Source organism: Pipistrellus hanaki, assembly GCF_964339955.1.
Source record: "Pipistrellus hanaki genome assembly, chromosome: 15".
NCBI classification, from domain to species: Eukaryota; Metazoa; Chordata; class Mammalia; order Chiroptera; family Vespertilionidae; genus Pipistrellus; species Pipistrellus hanaki.
The window spans coordinates 27,088,531-27,101,853 of NC_140517.1; positions in this window are offsets into that span (position 1 = coordinate 27,088,531).

Sequence of the window (13,323 nt, forward strand, 5' to 3'; positions counted from 1 at the left end):
CCACGAGGTCCCAGCTGTTCGCACGACGTCCAATCAATGCCGGTGACAGTCCCACGCTCCACCTCTCAGCCAATAAGCGGGATCGAACGATGGACTGCCGACGCTGAGCCCGCCCCTCTGTCCCCGGCGTGCGTGCTCGCGCTGTGCGTAGGCTCAGGGTGTGCACAGGCGTGAAACCTCCTGTGGCGCGCGGTCGCGCAGGCGCGGGGCGTGCGCAGGCGCAGAGCGGCGGCCTTCCGGAGCGTTGCGGACCCGCGGGCAGACCTTCCCACGGGTTAGACCCAGGGGGTTCTCCTGGCTGGAAGGAGGCAGAGGGGGGTGCGGGAGCAGCCCGGGTCCAAAGGCTCCGGTGACCAAGCCAGAGTGCCCCCGGCTCCCCAGCACAGTATCTCGTTTCGCCCCCCACCACCGCCCCCCGGTTCTCGGCCCGCCACCCAGTCCTCCCTGCTGCCTGGGGTCTCCTGGGACCCCGCCGCCCGGTGTCCCGCAGCCCACGTTTCCTCGCTGGCCCAGTCACTGGGGAGGGGTGGGGGGTGGGGGTCCCACGAGCTCCGCATTCCTAGCTGAGCTAACCTGTGCCGCTGGGTGGCAGCTGCTAAGCATGAGAGAGAGGAACTTTCAAAGCCCAGTCTCTTTTTTTTTTTTTTAATCTTCACCCAAAGATGTGTGTGATTTTTTTTTAAAATACACACGCACAATTGATTTCAGAGAGGAAGGATGAGGGATTGTTTACAAGAAGTGGGAAAGATTTTAAAGGCAAGAATATTGGTGCCACATAAACTGAACGAAAGACAAATGGGAAATCAAAAAGTCATGAGTAAAATGTTGCTTCAAGAGCACGAAAGAAAGTCTTTTTTGCATGGCATTGTGACTGGCGATGAAAAGTGGATTTATTTTGAGAATCCCAAACACACAAAATCATGGGTTGATCCAGGTCAACCATCAGCATCGCCTGCAAGGCCAAATCGCTTTGGAAAGAAGACAATGCTCTGTGTTTGGCGGGATCAGGAAGGTGTGGTGTATTATTAGCTTCCAAAACCAGGTGAAACCATTAATACTGATCCTTACCGACAACAAATAATCAGTTTGAACCACGCTTTGATCGTGAAATGACCAGAATGTGCCAGAAGACACGGCAAAGTAATTTTGCTTCATTATGACACACCACTTTTCAAAACCAGTTAAAGACACGTTAAAAGATCTTGCCTGGGCCGAAGCCGGTTTGGCTCAGTGGTAGAGCGTCGGTCTGCAGACTGAAAGGTCCCAGGTTTGATTCCGGTCAAGGGCATGTACATTGGTTGCGGGCACATCCCCTGTAGGGGGTGTGCAAGAGGCAGCTGGCCGATGTTTCTCTCTCATCAACGTTTCTAGCTCTCTATCTCTCTCCCTTCTTCTCTGTTAAAAATCAATAAAATATATTAAAAAGATCTTGCCTGGGTAGTATTAACCCACCGCTGTATTCACCAGACCTTATTCCTTCAGATTACCACTTGTTCCAATCGATGGCACACACACTTTTTGAGCAGCACTTCAAAACGTACAGAGAAGTGAAAAATTGGGTCTCTGAATGGTTTGCCTCAAAACAAAAGAAGTTCTATTGGGACGGTATCCACAGATTGCCCAAAGGTAGGGGAAACGTTTTTTACTGATTTTTAGAGCAAGAGGAAGAGAGAGATAGACATCCATGTAAGAGAGAAACACTGATGTGAGAAACATCTATCAGTTGACTCCAGTACACACCCCGACTGGTGATTGAACTCGAAACCTAGGTATGTGCCCTGACCAGGAATTGAACCACAACCTTCTGGGGTATGGGACGAAGCTCCAACCAACTGAGCCACCAGTCAGGGCTGATTATAATTACTTTTTGAAGTAATTGTGATCACAAAACATCGTTTTTACATGAGGAGCTGTACACCATTTGAAATTAAATGATGCATTTTTGTTGTCCTTGTTAATCCTCACCTGAGGATATTTTTTTCCATTGATTTTTTTTAAAGAGAGTATAGGAGGGAGGGTGAGAGCGGGAGAGAGAGAAACATTGATGTGAGAAAGACTGAAAGCATCAACTGATTGCTTTCTGCACAGGGGTACACCAATCAGGGTTGGGGTTTGAACCCCAAAACCAGGTACACACCCTTGACCAGGAATTGAACCCATGACTCTTCAGTGCTCAACCAACGCTCTCACCATTGGGATTGCCAGCCAAGGTTCAAATGAGGTCTTGATTTGAAGCATAAATTCCAGGTACTTAATGTTTTTAATAATAGAGTGCTATTTGGGGGGGTAGGGGTGAAGAATAAGAAAGAATAATAGGGAGGAAGAAAGCATTGATCTAAACTAATCACTTTGTAGATTTACTTTGTAGCTTTTATTATGGGAAATCCTCATTTGGGGTGCCAATGGGCAGCTGTACTCTGAAAAAACAATCCAGTATTTTGTTTCTTGTTTCTTAGGAGTCAATAATCAACCAGTAAATAATATTTTTGATACTTGAAATTGTTGCTTATAGAGTATTTTTGTTAAAGGTGATTAGGGCCCTGGCTGGGCAGCTCAGTTGGTTAGAATGTCTTCCTGATACACCATGGTGGCAGGTTCAATCACATTAGGGCACATACAAGAATTGGCCAATGAATGCATAAATAAGTGGAACAACAAATCTCTCCCTCTCTCAAAAATCAATTTTATATTTTAAAAAAAGTCTCTTCCTGGTGAACAATATTAACTGTTGATTATAATAGAATCAGAGATACGAGAGGGGAATGGACTGACAATTATCGAGGAAAAGGGGAGTGGTGGATGCGGGAAGAGACTGAACATAAACTGTGCACCTATGGATGAGGACAATGGGAGGTTGGGAGGGGGAGGAGGGTGGGGTGGGAACCTGGTGGAGGGGGGAAGAAATGAGGAACCTTTGTAATAATATGAACAATAAAGATTGATTTTTTTAAAAATGAGGACCTTTTATAATAATATGAACAATAAAGATTGATTTAAATAAATAAATAAGTCTCTTGCCTTTATTTTACAATGCTTAATGTGATAAACTTCAAGTCAGGTTTCCTATAAAAGCAGGTAATATATGTACAAAAATCACAGAAATAGTATAGCAAATTAGTTTAAAATGAGTGTTTTTCTACTTAAAATATTGTTTAGCTTAAGACTTCTTGAAGCATTTGTAAAGCAAAAGAAATTGCAATAAGGTTTTTTATTATTTTTTGTAAACACAGATGGTTTTTACATTTGAAATAACATTTCAGCTAAACAAAACATTGCTACACACTTATATTTAATAAAAAGTTGCCTTGATTTTCAGTGGATAGAGTATCAGCCTGCGGACTGAAAGGTCCCAGGTTCCATTCCGGTCAAGGGCATGTACCTGGGTTGCAGGCACATCCCCAGTGCGGGGGTATGCAGGAGGCAGCTGATCGATGTTTCTCTCATAGATGTTTCTAACTCTCTATCTGTCTCCCTTCCTCTCTTCAAAAAATCAATAATATATATATATATATATATATATATATATATATATATATATTATTTTTTTTTATTTTTTTTTAAGTTGCCTTGAAAAAGTGTAACGAACGCCCTGGTGATAGAAGATTTCTAACAATGACAACAAAAGGCAGCACAAGGTGAGTTCCAGGAGCGGGGACATGCGAGGACTTGGGAGGAGGGAGGACTGTGTAGCTGATGAAATGAGCAGCGAATGCTCCCCTCCACCTGCTGTCATTTGATTATTCATGTCTGCGTGAATCCATTCTCTTGAGCAGAGACATCGTTTGCAGGGCCCAGTGCAAACTGAAAATGTGGGTCCCCTGTTCAAAAAGCATGAAGAATTCCAAGATGACAACAGCAGCGTGCTCACCCAAACACAGCGGGCCCGCTGCACAGCCTGTCACATTCGGAAGAGACTTGAAGAATTTGTTTCTGCCAGTACCTTGGCCTGCGGCCAGGCCTTGTCTGTTTGCATAGTCCCTGCTCCTCTCTTGAAATCCCTCATGTTTTCAGTACTCCAGGTGCTCCTTCGTCCCACTTCTAGATTCCATTCATAGCTGCCTGTCTGCCTCTGGGAGGAAGGGAGGCTGGAGTGTGAAGCCCTGCTCTGCCAATGGCCTAGCCTCTGAGCACTCCCATTTCCAACTGAATCCTTCCTCTTGGGAGCCTGTTAGGAGGTGACAGGCTTGGCAGGGAGCAAGGACTCAGCAAATGTCAATTGTCTCCCTTTCTCTCTGTTAGAGAAAGACCCGTAGAAGAGAGGACTTCATTTCTGGATTTTTAAGTTCCTTCTTTATTCTGCTTAGGAATTAGTCTTGAGTACGCATGTTGGGTGTGGGATTGATGCTCTAGTCTGAGCCTCCAGGGAGCCTCTGAGACAGGGTGCTGGTCCTCATGCCTGGACAGCAGAACCCCTGGAGAAGCTGCTGGAGAAGGAGGGTGGGCTAGACCACAGGCTTCTAAGTCTGCTCCAGGGAAGGCAAGCAACTGCTGATGCTTGGGGGAAATCAAGGAGCCCATCAGATCAGAGTCCACCCGTCTTCTGAAAAAGTTGCTGTCCCTAGTAGGAAAGAGGGGCAAGAAGGATTCCTGAGTCTGGGGAAGGCTGCTGGGTTCAAGTCCCAATCCAGCCACTGGAACAGAAAAACCCTGGGCAAGTCACTTCACCTCCTGTGCCAGCAGGAGGGCTGTCTCATCCTATATAATAAAGAGGTAATGTGCAAATTGACCATCACTCCAACATACAAGATGGTCGCCCCCATGTGGTCAAAAATGTCTGCCCCCATGTGGACACAAGATGGCTGCCACAAGATGTCCAGCAGGGGAGTAGTTTTGGGCAATCAGGCCAGAAAGGGAGGGCAGTTGAGAGGGACCAGGCCTGAAAGGGAGGGCATTTGGGGATGATCAGGCCTGCAGAGGAGGGTAATTGGGGGGGATCCAAACCTGCAGGGGAGGACAGTTGGGGGGAACCCAAGGGAGACAGTTGAGGGTGGGGACCCAGGCTTACAGGGAAGGGTAGTTAGGGGCAATCAAGCTGACAGGGGAGCAGTTAGGCATCGATCAGGCTGGCAGGGAAGTGGTTAGGGGGTGATCAGACTGGCAGGCAGAAGTGGTTAGGGTAATCAGGCATGCTGGCAGGTGAGCTCTTGGGAGCTATCAGTCGTGGATTGTGCGAGGGATGTCCAACTGCCTGTTTAGGCCCAAACCTACCAGGATTGGGCCTAAGAGGGCATTCAGACATCCCTTGAGGGATCCCAGATTGGAGAGGGTGCAGGCTGAGCTTAAGGACAACCTCCCTGCACAAATTTCATGCACTGGGCCTCTAGTCTTTGAAATAAGGTTATATGATTCTGAAAAGAAGCTCTTATTGCCTGGATTATATCCCCTGAAAATCCATGTGTTGAAGTCCTAACCCCCAGGACCTCAGAATGTGACTATGTTGGAGACAGGAATAATTAAGTTAAAAATGAGGTCAGTAGGATGGGTTCTAATGCAGCAAAAGGGGAGAAATAAAGACAGACACCCATGGGGGATGACCGTGTGAGGACACAGGAGGAGGACAGCAGTCTACAAGGCAAGGAGAGGGGCCTCAGGAGAAGCCAGCAGACATGGTGCACACTTAACTTAGGCAGTGACAGGGGTCCTCTGTGCATCTCTACCTGCTTGAGGTGGCCCCTCAGCACCCTTGTTCTTGCGTATATTTTGGCAAATCATCAGAGGTGCCTTCCAGCTGCCTGCCAGCATCTAGTGCTGATCTCCCCTTGAAGGTTTGAGGTTCCAATAGAAACGGCTGACGGTCTCTGGTCAGCCATAGAGACCGAAGCAGAGTACAGAGGGATGCATGTTTATTGAGCACCTATTGTGTGCCTGGTGTTTCACTGGGCAGGTGGCCTGTTATTGGGGCTCCTAGTCCAGCTGTTAGTGGGTGGACATCACACCTCGCTCAGAATCCACCTTCGGAGCTATTGCTCTGCCGTTGCTCTTTGATCTCCTTTTATCCTTTCTCCTGTGCTGTTTTCTGTCTTGTTTCTCAAACCCTGGTCAGCTCTCTAACATTTTGAGCACTTCCTGTTTCTTATACTTCCTTCCAGTCCCATTTTCCTTCTGTTTATTACACCTTCTCTTCTCTTAATCAGTGGGTGGAAGAACCAGCTACCCACCCTTGAATTCCAGAGCCACCTTCCTGCACACCCTCCTGGCGGCCCTCATCCCAGCCCCCGTGCAGGACACGGCCTGCCTTCCTGATCCGGCACCGAGTGCTGCTTCCCACGCGGAAGGAAAGCGCACTTTCTTAGTGGCCAGCGAAGATGCCAGCCTCTGGATCCAGAGCACGTGGGTTTAAATCCCAGCTCTGCCAGCAACCTGCTTACCCTCCCTGTGCCTCAGGTGCCTGCCCTGTAGCAGAGGTCATGCCCAGGGCAGTCCGCAGGAAAGGTTGGTTATTATTGGTCCCAAAAGAAGCGCTAGGTACCTTTCAGAAGAAACAGAATGTTCGTGTGGTTAAATCAATGAGTAACTCACATGCTTCTCTAGCTTCCAGTTTTCTAAAACGAGGGCTCCAAACATGCCACCACCGACTGTACACACGTGGAGAAGGAAACCTGGCCAGCTGGGCCGGCCGGCTGGCACCACCACGCTGCACTTGCCTTGGCGTCCTTCTGCCCGAGTCACTCACCATGGAAAGTATTTTCTTCTTCAGAGGACGTGCACCCAGCTCACCCACCTTCAAACGTGGGTGCCCATTGTCCTGCACCACAGTCCGTCTGGGCAAATCGACCCAGGGCTGGGTTCACGTGGCTGGGTGAGCAGGAGGCTGGCATGCCCTGCCTCCGGGGATTCGTTGTGGTCATTAAGTCTGCACTAAAAAGAGCTTTCTTTCCAAGGCTGAGAGAAAGCCACGACAGTGAGGTTAGCCCAGAGATGGGTTAAAGAAAAAAAGTTTGGTTTAGACTGAGCCTTGCCGTGTTCCCTATTTAGTGTCCTTTATTCCGTTGACATTTTTTGAGTGTCTACCCTGGATCAGACACAGGTTGGACATGGGGGGCACAGAGGCTGCTGCCATATGGTGAGGGTCTGTGGGAGAAGATGGCCTTGTGCTCGATGCTAAGGTCGGAAGCAGGTTTCGGAGCTGACCTGGAGGTACAGGGTAAAGGACGGATCACAGATGGGAACTGTGAGAGTGTGAACTAAGGTGACAACCCTGGTCTGAAAGATGCAGATGAATTGACTGGCATGGGGCTCCCTAGCAGTGAGTGCGGGGCCATTTTCCCGCCGATGCAGTGGGTCTGTGATGAAGTCGCATGGCCTCAGGGAATCATTCCCAGTGTTTGTGGACAAAGCAGAATACACACACCGCTCCACCCCTGAGATCCCTTACAGTCACCGTGAGGTAGAGCGCAGACCCTCTCAAGCTTTTCTCCCAGCACTGGGCTGGGCAGCTGTTTGGCCCCAATGGGTTCATGTCCACATATTAGAGTCCATGTGGAACAGTGATTCTCAAGCTTTGTGTCTCACTCTTTAGAATTATTGAGGACTGCCCTGGCCCGTACGGCTCAGTGGGTTGGGTGTCATCCCCTCCACCCAAAAGGTTGCTGGTTCTATTTCAGTCAGGGCACACGCCCAGGCTGCCAGCTTGGTGCTCGGTAGGGGGTGTGCAGGGTTGATTGACATCTTTCCTCCCTTCTCTCTCTAAAAATCAATAAAAAATCTTTTAAAAATTAGTGAGGACCCCAAAGAGCTATTATTTATGTAGGGTGCACCTATCTTATATTTACTGATATTATAAATTAAAACTGATATTTTAAAAAATATTTTTATTGATTTCAGAGAGGAAGGGAGAGATAGAAACATCAATAATGAGAGAGAATTATTGATCGGCTTGCATGCCCCACCACAGGATCGAGCCTCCAACCCAGGCATTTGCCCTGACTGTGAATCAAACCGTGATCTTCTAGTTTATAGGTCGACGTTCAACCACTGAGCCACCCCAGGTGGGCAATTGATAATTTTTTTAAAATATATATTTTATTGATTTTTTACAGAGAGGAAGGGAAAGGGATAGAGAGCTAGAAACATCAAAGAGAGAGAAACATTGACCAGCTGCCTCCTGCACACCCCCCACTGGGGATGTGCCCGCAACCAAGGTACATGCCCTTGACCGGAATCAAACCTGGGACCTTTCAGTCCCCAGGCCGACGCTCTATCCACCAAGCCAAACCGGTTTCAGCAGTTTTTTAAAGATTTATTAAATTTATTTAAAGTCATCATTAAGGAACCCATCACATGTTAACATTTTTGTGAAAAATAACTACTTTCTGAAACAAAGTCTCCGGGAATTTGAGTGGCCTTTTTTGCATTTTTGAGAATCTCATTAGTGTCTGCCTTTATGACGACCAGCAGCTGGGCTCTCTAGGTCTCTCCTGTCTGCCTCTGCCTGTGCTGCTTTGGTGAATGCAGAGGAGCCCCGACAGCTTGTGCACTTTGGATATGTGTGCCAAACAGTCAGGAGTCCCCTTCAGCGTAGCCTAAGGTGTCGCAGACCCCTGTGAGATCTGCTGGCCTAGGGGTGCTGGTCCTGTGAGAGGAGGAGGAGGTGAAGGAACCACAGGACAGCAGGCCACGTCTCACCTACGTGTGCTGGGAGGGTCCTGGGGGACAGAGGTCAGCCCTCACTCCATTCTCGGTGAAGGAGTAGTAGCAGGATCAGGCTCCTGACTGTCCTCGGTCGCAGCCTTTTCTTTTTGGCCAATTCAAAACAGTTGCAATTCAGAAGGTGAATTGGCAGATTTCCCAGCACAGTCACCTGTGATTCCATTACCACCCTTGCGCCTCTCATCTGAGCCATCCGTAAAGGTGTCACTTGTGTCCTGGGCCCCAGGCCTGGGCCCAGAAGGAAATGGTGCTGGTGTTTTGAACTGGATAAGCAAAACTGAAATGATTAATGACCAGTTACAGTTGATCCTGACAGGGAGAACCAAGGAGAGAAAACAAGAGGTGCCCGAGCGACAGGTGACGAGTGCTCGGTGCTCCGGGGTCAGCCTGGGAGTGCTGACTGTAAAACCAGGGGGGAGAAGGGGCAGCATTGATTCATGTGTTGGGATGTTGGTCTCCACCTCTCTGCTCAATATCCAGAGATGGTGCGCCCACACCTAACAGGAGGGACATGGTGTGAATGCCTGCCCCGGGCCCCTCTCGCCCTTCACACCATCCATACTTCAACTCTGTCCAGAGCTCTCCTGGCACCTGGGGATGCCCTGGACAGGTGCCATGCCAGCTTTCAGGCAGCTCATGGGCTGGATCGGGGCGGCTGGGAGGGGAGAGCTACTGCAGCTAGAACTTGGTGATCAAGAAATAGATTCTGCCCTAGCTAGTTTGGCTCAATGGATAGAGCGTTGGCTTGTGAACAGAAGGATCCTGGGTTTGATTCCGGTCAAGGGCGCATGCTTGGGTTGCAGGCTCAATCCCCAGTAGGGGGCATGCAGGAGGCAGCCAATCAATGATTCTCTATCATTGATGCTTCTGTCTCTCCCTCTCCCTTACTCTCTGAAATCAATAAAAAATATATTTTTAAAAAGAAACAGATTCTGAGAGGGAATGAGATATAGGGTTTGTCTAAAGTTAGCAGTTATACTTTATTTTCCACACCTAAGAGTCTGTTTTTACTTTTACGTTTACTTGGCACTTTCCTGAATTCTGAAATAGAGGTCAGCAGGGTTGCTTTTTACAGACAGAACCCAAGGCTTCCTAATGGAATTGGTTCAACCGTGACATCACTGGGATCAGAGCGCCTCCCTTCTGAACCTGCACGGGCACCCTTGTCTGCCAGGAGCCCTGCAGGCCCCTCAGCTCCAGCAGGAGAGGGAGGGTGCCCCCAAGCCCCCCATCAGGTCTAGCTCTCTCTGAGCTCCTCTGGGCCTTGGCAGCTGGAATGTTCCTCCATCCACAAGGTGATGAGGGCCTGGAAACTTTTGTTCCATTGAACTTTGCCAGGGAGCTATACTTAGCTATCAACTGGAGGCCAAGAGTGGGTCCTCTGAGTATAGATAGTAACAAGTGGGCTATTTTCAGAGAACCCCCAAATATCCAGCGCCAAAATGATATTTATAGAGCCCTCTGGGGTCTGGAAGGGAAGGCATAAGCTTAGTGTGGCCATAGTTTCAAGAGGGGTTTCTTTCAACAGGGAGTGGGGTGACGGACCCAGCTTCTGAGACGGGGAGTCCCTCTCACAGCTGTTTGCAGGGCTGGGGCTCGGGCGGCAGGCACTCGTGTCTGTGAGTCAGGAGAGAGCAGGCCTGCGGTGCTCAGTCATTCTCTCCTGGGCACTGTGGTGTCACCCTGTCCACCTGTGCCACCCTGGGAGCGCTGTTCTTGCTGGGAAGCTGCTGGCCCCAAACTTGGAGAGCCCATTCCCTGGTTTTGCTCTTGTCTAGAATCCTCTTGATTTCTTAGGCTCCTGCTTTTGTTCAGATTTAACCAGGCTGCAGTGACAGCACCTGCTTCCAACTCCATAGATCCCAGCTCCTGCCTTGGAGAGAAGCTCCAACCACATGCTGGGATAATGTGATCAAAAGGCTTCCTTTAGCCAAAACCGGTTTGGCTCAGTGGATAGCAGGGGTCTTCAAACTACAGCCCGCGGGCCACATGCGGCCCGCAGAGGAGTCTGATCCTGCCCGCCAGGTTTTTTGGGCAGTGAGCGCAGCCGAGGTGTTACAGTAGGAATTAGTAGTTCATATAGTCCGGCCCTCCAGCTCTCTGAGGGACCGTGATCTGGCCCCCACTTTAAAAAGTTTGAGGACCCCTGGGATAGAGCATCGGCCTGCGGACTGAAGGGTCCCAGGTTCGATTCCGGTCAAGGGCATGTACCTGGGTTGTGGGCACATCCCCAGTAGGGGGTGTGCAGGAAGCAGCTGGTCAATGTTTCTCTCTCATCGATGTTTCTAACTCTCTATCCCTCTCCCTTCCTCTCTGTAAAAAATCAATAAAATAAATCAATAAAATATATTAAAAAAAAAAAAAGGCTTCCTTTAGGGAGAAGGCGGGTGTGATGAGTAAATATCTGAGTAGGAGGGGGCCCGCTGGCAGTCCCTGAGAAGAGAGTTGGCCGTGCCAACATCACCTGGGAATGAACACGAACAAGCCTCAGGCCCTTTCCTCATTCCCATTCTGTAGGTGTGGAGAGAGGGCTCCAGAAACCCAAATGTTAAATGGGCACCTGAACTAATTCCAATGCTCAGGCTAAGTGACCCGGGGAGAGGGGCAGGGTGGAAGCTGTGAGCCCCAAGGTTGCCGCAGGCAGCGTGGCCGGTGGGAGACGTGGTGGCCTCGAGGTAGGACTGTAGCAGCGGAGCTTTGAGTGGGACACCCCCCCCTCCCCCGTTCATCCCGTGTCAGTTTCCTGGCAGGTGCCCGGGCCTTTCCTCACCGCTCTGCCAGCCGATGCTCCACTGCCCTGCCCTACACCAGCCCAGATATAAATATAAGAGCATTTTCCATGGGCCGGCACAGAAGGGCAACATTTGACTTTATTTTAGGCCTGTGAAATTCCCTCCCTTCATACCCAACAGGTGCATCGCCCCATTTAGACACTGGAGCCCAGAAATAGAACACAATTTACAATATAGCTTCCTCAGGCATCTGGATGCTATTTTTTAAAAAGCCTCCTGTGAGCTGGCCAGGCGCAGCACACCCGCTGGCCGAAACATTCACCTTTGCCAGGCTTGGGGCGAGGCAGAAGGGCTAGGCGCCTCAAGAGACATTTTGGGGTCAGGATCGTCCTGTTGGGACACAGGCCTGTTCTCAGCTCTACAGGGCCCCTGACAGGATGGTGGAGAGGAGGAGGGGGATAGACACAGACACTAGGGAAGGGCCAGATACTGAGCAGGGGGACCCAAACCTTCAGAGGAGGTGTTTCTAGTAATGCTGTCAGTAAGAGTCCCCTCTGCCCCTGGGTTCTTTGTGGCCTGGGGAGAACAGGATTCGACTCTCCTTGCCTGAAGCCCAAGCACAGGACCCACCTGGCATCTCTTGGCAAACCCTGTGTTGCCAGCTGTTGGGGTATGAATGGTGTCCCCTCAATTTATATGTTGAGATCTTAACCCCCAGGACCTCAGAATGTGGAAATAAGGTCATTGCAGAGGTAGATAGGATTCACTTTCCAGAGTGGATCCTAACCCAATATGTCTGGTTTTCCTACAAAAAGAGGACATTTGGACACAGAGACGCCGGCAGGGAGAATACCATGTGAAGAGGGAGGCAGAGGTGGGGTGATGCTCTACAAACCAAGGAACATCAAAGATTGTCAGCAGATCAGCGGGACTGGGAGAGGCCTGGACAGTCTCCTCAGCACCGAAAGGAACCAGCTCTGTTGTCACCCTGACTCAGACTTCTGGCCTCCAGGACCGTGGGAAAATTAATTTCTTGTTGTTTAAGCTGCCCAGTGTGTGGGACTTGGTGACAGCAGCCGAAGCAAACTCATACATTAGCTAAATGGGACTTCCCCAGTCTCAGAAACATCTTCAGTCCACTGGCTGAGACAGTCTGGTAGAGGCCAGGAAGGGGCTCCCCTGGGTGGTCTGCTTCATCAAGGTCACCTTGGTCCAAAGAAGCCCAAGACCAAGGTCAAGTTTCCTCTGGGATGACCCAAGACACCTCCAATGGGCATCATCAAACCTACGGAGCACCAGCTGGCACCTATGGTGGGGGCCATCAGGGCTGGGACTGCGGCAGAGGCGGCTGCAGAGTAAGATACTTGGCACCCAGTGTGTCCTGGTAAATGCTCCTGAATGTTCTCCCATGCAGAGGAGGCTCAGAAGTCTGGTGGCTCAGGGCTGAGTGTGGGGTGGGGAGGAGTGGGGCTCTGCACATGCTGAGTGGCTCCATTCCAGGCCCAGGACCCAGGGGCCTCGCTCTCCGTTGGCTGGGACGGCAGGCTGTCCTTCCTGGAGCAGCATGTGCCTCCCAACATCAAGGACTCAGACTCCCTTACACTCAGGCCTCCATCTTCGGTCCTGGATGCTGCCTTCCCTCCAGGGTCCTGCTGGAGACGGTGAAGAACACTGGCAGGAGGCAGGACCAGCCCAACAAGTGACCACCCGGAGGTCTGGGGGTGAGAGGAGTCCACCTGTGAGAAGGCAATGACGCTGCCATGCTGGGGCAATGGGTACAGGACACTGGGCGGGGAGAGGAGGTTCTTATGTGTTAGCATCTGAGTTGGTTTGGGAAGGTTTGTGTGTCCAGGGCGGGGTCAAAGGTCTGGGCCACGCACTCAGGTCACAGATGCCTGCCCCTCAAGAGAAGATGTGGAGCCAAAACTGTTTGGCTCAGTGG